Genomic DNA, 6,406 nt, shown 5'->3' on the forward strand with positions numbered 1-6,406 from the left:
AGAATTCTTTTTAGAACTAAATCTCCATCTCAAAACCTTCTAAGGTGCACCTTCTTGTCATAGGCTTTCATCATTCTTATTTGAGAAAGTTGTCCTTTGCATAATGCCGTCAACTTCTTTTGTTCTACAAAATTTAGCTGCTCATAACGCCTTTGGACCCACTCAGCCTCTTGTAACTTAGCTTCTATGATAACTCTCAATGATGAAATTTCTACTTCAACGGGGAGAACAGATTCCATACTATAAACTAATGAAAATGGCGTTGCCCCAGTTGAAGTACGGACTGAGGTGCGATAACCATGTAACGCAAACAGAAGCATTTCATGCCAATCTCTGTAAGTTACAGTCATCTTTTCAATTATTTTTTTTTATGTTTTTGTTGGCGGCTTCCACTGTACCATTCATCTTAGGTCGATAAAGGGTTGAGTTGAGATACTTGATCTTAAACTGCTCACAGAGCTCACTCATCAATTTGTTGTTCAAATTCCTTGAATTATCGGAAATTATGCTTTCAGGAATACCATAACGGCAAATAATTTCTTTCTTGATGAATTTGACTACAACTCCTTTTGTCATATCTCGGTAAGAAGCTGCTTCTACCTACTTAGTAAAATAATCTATTGCTACCAAAATGAATCGGTACCCATTTGATGCTTTAGGTTCGATAGGTCCTATCACATCCATGCCCCCACATAGAGAAAGGCCAAGGGGCTGTCAAAGTATGCAAATGAGAAGCAGGAGCATGAGTCTTGTCCGAGTAAATTTGACATTTGTGACATTTTCTTGCATATTTAATACAATTTGTCTTTATAGTAAGCCAGTAATAGCCAGCTCTTAAAATTTGTCTAGCCATCATGTGCCCATTTGCATGAGTGCCACAAATTCCTTCATGAATTTCCTCCATAATCCTATTGGCCTCTCTTCCTTCGACGCACCTTAGGAGAACCATGTCATGGTTTCTCTCGTACATTATTTCTTCGTTTAAGAAAAACTTCGTTGCCAACTTGCGGAGGGTGCGCTTATCATTTTCTGAAGCATTTGGTGGATATTCTTTACTCTTGATATGTTGCTTGATGTCATGAAACCAGGGGTTACCGTTAGGTTCTTCCTCAATGCTCATACAAGAAGCTGGAACATCTCTCCTCCCAACTTTAATCAGACGGACATCCTCATTGAGTTCTAAATTGAACATCACTGCTAATGTGGCCAATGCATTTGCGACTTGATTATTTTCTCTTGGCAAATAATCCAATGAGATTTGATCAAATTCTTGTGACAATTCTGTTATGAGTTGTTTGTAAGGCAACAACTTAGCGTCTCTTGTTTGCCGTTCTCCTCTTAGCTGATGAATTACTAGCATAGAATCCCCAAAAACTTTAAGTTTCTTAACTTTCATATCAATAGCAACTTGAACGCCCATCGAGCATGCTTCATACTCGACCATATTATGTGTGCAGTCAAAACATAATCTAGCGGTAAGAGAGTATAGTTCCCCTTTGGGTGATATCAAAATAGCCCCTATCCCATGACCTAACTTGTTAGAGGCACCATCAAACATCATGGTCCAAGTTTGTGGGTCTAAACTTTCCTCACTTGTGGTTATGGTGGAGATATAATCATCTGGAAAATCGAACTTCACCGATACGTAGTCATTTATAAGTTGTTGAGCTAGGTAGTCGGCCAAAGCACTTTTGAGTCACATAGATAACATCATATTCGGACAAGAGACCTTACCACCTTGCAATTCGACCCAAGAGAGACGACTTATCAAAAATGTACTTTAAGGGGTCCATCTTTGAAATGAGTCATGTGGTATAATACAACATGTATTGTCTTAGACGTCGGACAGCCCAAGCTAGAGCACAACAAGTTTTTTCTACTTAATAGTATCTAGTCTCACAATCGGTGAACTTCTTACTTAAATAATATATAGCTTGTTCTTTCTTGCCTGAATCATCATGTTGCCCCAGTACACATCCCATTGAGTTTTCAGTCACTGCGAGATATAAAATAAGAGGTCGTCCTAGAGTTGGTGGCATAAGAAATGGAGGGTCTTGCAAATACTACTTAATCTTATCAAATGCTACTTGACAATCTTTACTCCATACCCCATCGTTGTTCTTGCGGAGCAATTTAAAGATGGGTTCGCAAGTTACTGTTAAGTGAGATATGATCCTTGCGATGTAGTTGAGACGTCCTAGAAATCCTCTGACTTCTTTCTGCGTCTGTGGAGGTGGCATCTCTAAGATTGCTTTGACTTTATCCGGGTCAATTTTAATGCCTTCTTGGCTTACTACAAAACCCAGGAGTGGTTGCCCCAAATATGCATTTGTTGGGATTGAGTTTCAATTTGAACTTCCTCAATCGATCAAACAGCTTCCTTAAAACAGTTGTGTGCTCCTCACCCTGTTTTGACTTGGCAATCATATCATCCACGTAAACTTCAATTTCTTTGTGCATCAAGTCATGAAAGAGAGTAACCATGGCACGCTGGTAGGTTGCCCAACGTTTTTTAGCCCAAATGGCATAACTTTGTAGCAAAAAGTTCCCCATAGCATATTGAATGTGGTTTTTTCGTGATCTTCAGGTGCCATCTTGATTTGATTGTAGCCTGAGAACCCATCCATAAAGGAGAAGGTTGAGAACTCAGCAGTATTATCAACCAGCACATCGATATGAGGAAGCGGGAAGTTGTCTTTTGGACTTGCACGATTCAAGTCTCTATAATCCACACACATTCTTACTTGTCCATTTTTCTTTGGTATAGGGACAATGTTTGCCACCCACTTAGGGTAATTAGATACTGTAAGGAATACTGCATCAATTTGCTTCCTTGCTTCATCTTTCATCTTGATCAACATATCCGACCTCATTTTCCGTAACTTCTGCCTCACCGGCTTGAACTCTAGGTTGATGGGCAAATTGTGCACTACGATGTCTGTATCTAAACCAGGAATATCTTGATAGGACCAAGCAAAAATATCAACATATTCATGAAGTAACTCTATCAACTTTTTGCGACTCTCTTAAGACATATTAGTGCCTATTTTAACCTCTTTGGCTTCGGCTTGTGATCCCAAGTTAATTGTCTCCGTTAATTCTTCATGGGGTCCTAACATCTTTTCTTCTTCTTCTAACATTCTTAATAACTCAGCAGAGGGCTCATCATTCATTTCCTCACCAGACTCAACGTTGTATATAGGTGTATCGAGCTTGTATTTCGAATCATTATCACATTAATCTCAGTATTACTGCTTAAGATATAATAAGGGAGAAAAGAAAGGAAAATGAAACAAATGAATAAATTGGCCCAGAGAAATAACAAAGGAAAGAAACAAAGTGAATGAATTTAAACTTTATTGATGTGGAAGAATTATAGACAAATGATACATCTGGATAGAATACATAGGGGAATAGAATATTAATTTATTAATTAAGAAAATGAGGGGAAAAAACAATTACTTTGACTTATTATTTATAAAAGATGGTAGCTCTAACACACTCCAATTGCTCAGCTAGAAACCGTCTGGGCACGGGAAGATAAAAGGTCCGGCTTGCTCTCTTTCTTCTGTCACTGCTGCCACTGTAGAACTCTCATCGTACTCCTGATGGATTATGTCGGCACTTCTGAAAGAGTGGCTGAGAGGTGAAACAGCCCTCCTTGGGTAATCATGCTCCCTAATCTCGAATCTTACTAGACATTTTGTTTTTTCACGGTTCTGCACTCTGGTGATGTCACCTCTAATTAGCTTATACCCTAGCCCTAACCTCCTTGTATTTTTAGCCATCCTCAGTAGCTTGTCTAAACTCCCATTGTCTCCTTTAAAGGCGGCCTCTAAAAGTCGTGGCTTAGGTCTTCCAAACTTCCTATGTAAAGTTGTAGCATTTGTAATCTCGAATGATTGGAATGAAGACTCAAAAGCTTCTTCTGTTGCTTCAACATATGGCATCGAAGCAAGCCTTGAGACTAGAATGTCTTTTTGTCCCGATATGATCACCAACTTTTTGTCAACCGCAAATTTAATTTTCTAATGTAGAGTAGACGGAACTGCCCCTGCCGAATGTATCCAAGGTCGCCCCAACAAAAAACTATAAGCTAATGTAATGTCCATAACCTCAAATGTTATGTCAAAGGTGCAAGGACCTATCTTGATCAGGATCTCAATATCCCCAACAACAGCGCCTGCGAGCTCCATCGAAAGCTCTTACTATCACAGTACTAGGTCTCATATGGGACATATCAATCGATAACTTCTCTAACGTGGATCTTGGCATTATGTTTAAAGAATATCCATTGTCCACAAGAACTTTTGCTATTAGGAAGTTTTTACACTTAATTAAGATGTGGAGAGCTTTGGTATGTCTTGTACCCTCTGGTGGTATCTCCTCATCTGTAAAAGTGATGGAGCTAGATGCCATTATATTCCCCACAACGTTGCTCAAATTATCTACTGTGATGTCTTGTGAAACGAAAGCCTGCTTCAAGGCCTTTAACAGTGTATTTCGTTGCGCTTCAGAGGATAATAGTAAAGATAATATAGAGATCTTTGCGGGTGTTCGACCTAATTGTTCAATAACTTTATATTCACTTTGCTTCACTAGCTTTAGAAACTCTTGAGTCTCTTCCTCGAACACGGGTTGTTTAGGACTCGCATCCTTTACAACAATTGCCTCCACCAGTTCATCATAAATATCCTCATTGAGTTTGCCCTTCCCTTTCTTATCTTCCTTTACCTTCTCCTTCTTATTCTCACTTGCTTTCTCTTTATTCTTTTCACTAGCGGGCTCACTCATGCGCTTTAGCAAGCTATCCGGTGTATAACATCTCCCAGTTCGTGTCAAACCTCCTACTTCGGTGATATTGTCAATTGAGAGTGGAGGAGATGATACCTTTTGCCCTACAATTACCTTGCACTCATATCTCCAAGGCATTGCTTTGGAACTTTGATACTCGAAAGGAGCTGAAACCGTGATAGTGATTGGTTTCCGACTGCAGTTGGGTGCATCTGGCTTTTCACGGTAAAAGATGGTGAGAGGTTTTGGCTTAAGAGAATCACTTAAGCCCTCAGCAACCAAGATATCTTCCACGACATTTATCCTTTCTTTAGGTGAGATTTTGTAACAGTAAGGACTTTTGAGTCTAACAACTCTTGAACTCTCTTTTGAAAATGGTTGCATTGCTCTAAAGAGTGTCCTTTCGTCCTAGCATGGAACGGGCACGTCAGACTTTCATCATACCCTTTATACTCGAGGTTTTGGCATAAGTACTCCACTAATACATATCCACCACCCAAAAGAATTTCAAATAGCTCCTCCATACGGGTTGTAATATCGGCAACCTTACTCTTCGACTCGATCCCTTAGCATTCGATTGCATTTATTTGGACATTCTGATGATTCGGCAGCGGATTCTTACTTACATCAGGCCCATTTTCTTTTTTAAAGTTCAACTAACCTGCCTTGATCAAAGCTTGAACTCTATATTTCAATGAAGTGCAGTTCTCTGTTGAATGCCCTATGGCTCCTGCGTGATAGTCACAACGAGCATTTGCCAAAAAGGCAAAGCGGCTGCGGATCCTACTACATCTAGCAACCCCATCCATGAGCCGATAAAAACCCCGCCTTATCCACCTGGGTACGGTCCACCTCTTAGGCTAGTGGCAGAGGGTTTCATGCCACAATATACAACATATAACCCTCTATATGACATCCTGGTTGGTCAGTATCTGCATCCCTTTGTCAAGGGAGCTCAGCAAATCCCAACCAACATCATTTTTCGAGAGCACGAGCAAATGATGTCACCCCCTACAGTCCTTAATCTAGGTGGTCTTCTAGCCAAGACAAACCCAGTTGGACAAAGTGCCCCCAGTAACGAGAAGTTTGAAGTTCTGGAGGAAAGATTAAGAGCAGTAGAGGAGACGGATGTTTTTGGCAACATCGATGTCTCACAATTGTGCTTGGTGTTTGGATTAGTCATCCCTCCAAAATTCAAGGTGCCAGAGTTTAAGAAGTACGATGGTTCTTCTTGTCCTAAGAATCATCTTATAATGTACTGTAGGAAGATGACAGCGTACGTACAAAATGACAAATTGTTGATACACTGCTTTCAAGATAGTTTATTTGGTCCGACCTCTCGTTGGTACATGCAGTTGAATAGCTCTCATGTTGGCTAGTGGAAGAATCTGTCCGACTCCTTCCTAAAACAATATAAGCATAACATAGACATGACTCCAGATTGCTTAGATTTACAGAGGATGAAGAAGAAGAATACAGAGAGCTTTAATGAGTATGCTCAAAGGTGGAGGGACACGACAGCTCAAGTCCAACCTCCTTTAACAGATAAGGAGCTATCTGCCATGTTCATCAATACCCTAAAACATTCTTTCTATGATCGGATGATAGGAAG

This window comes from Momordica charantia (assembly GCF_013281855.1).
Source record: "Momordica charantia cultivar OHB3-1 chromosome 9 unlocalized genomic scaffold, Mcharantia_2.0 BLBB01000009.1, whole genome shotgun sequence".
Classification (NCBI taxonomy): domain Eukaryota; kingdom Viridiplantae; phylum Streptophyta; class Magnoliopsida; order Cucurbitales; family Cucurbitaceae; genus Momordica; species Momordica charantia.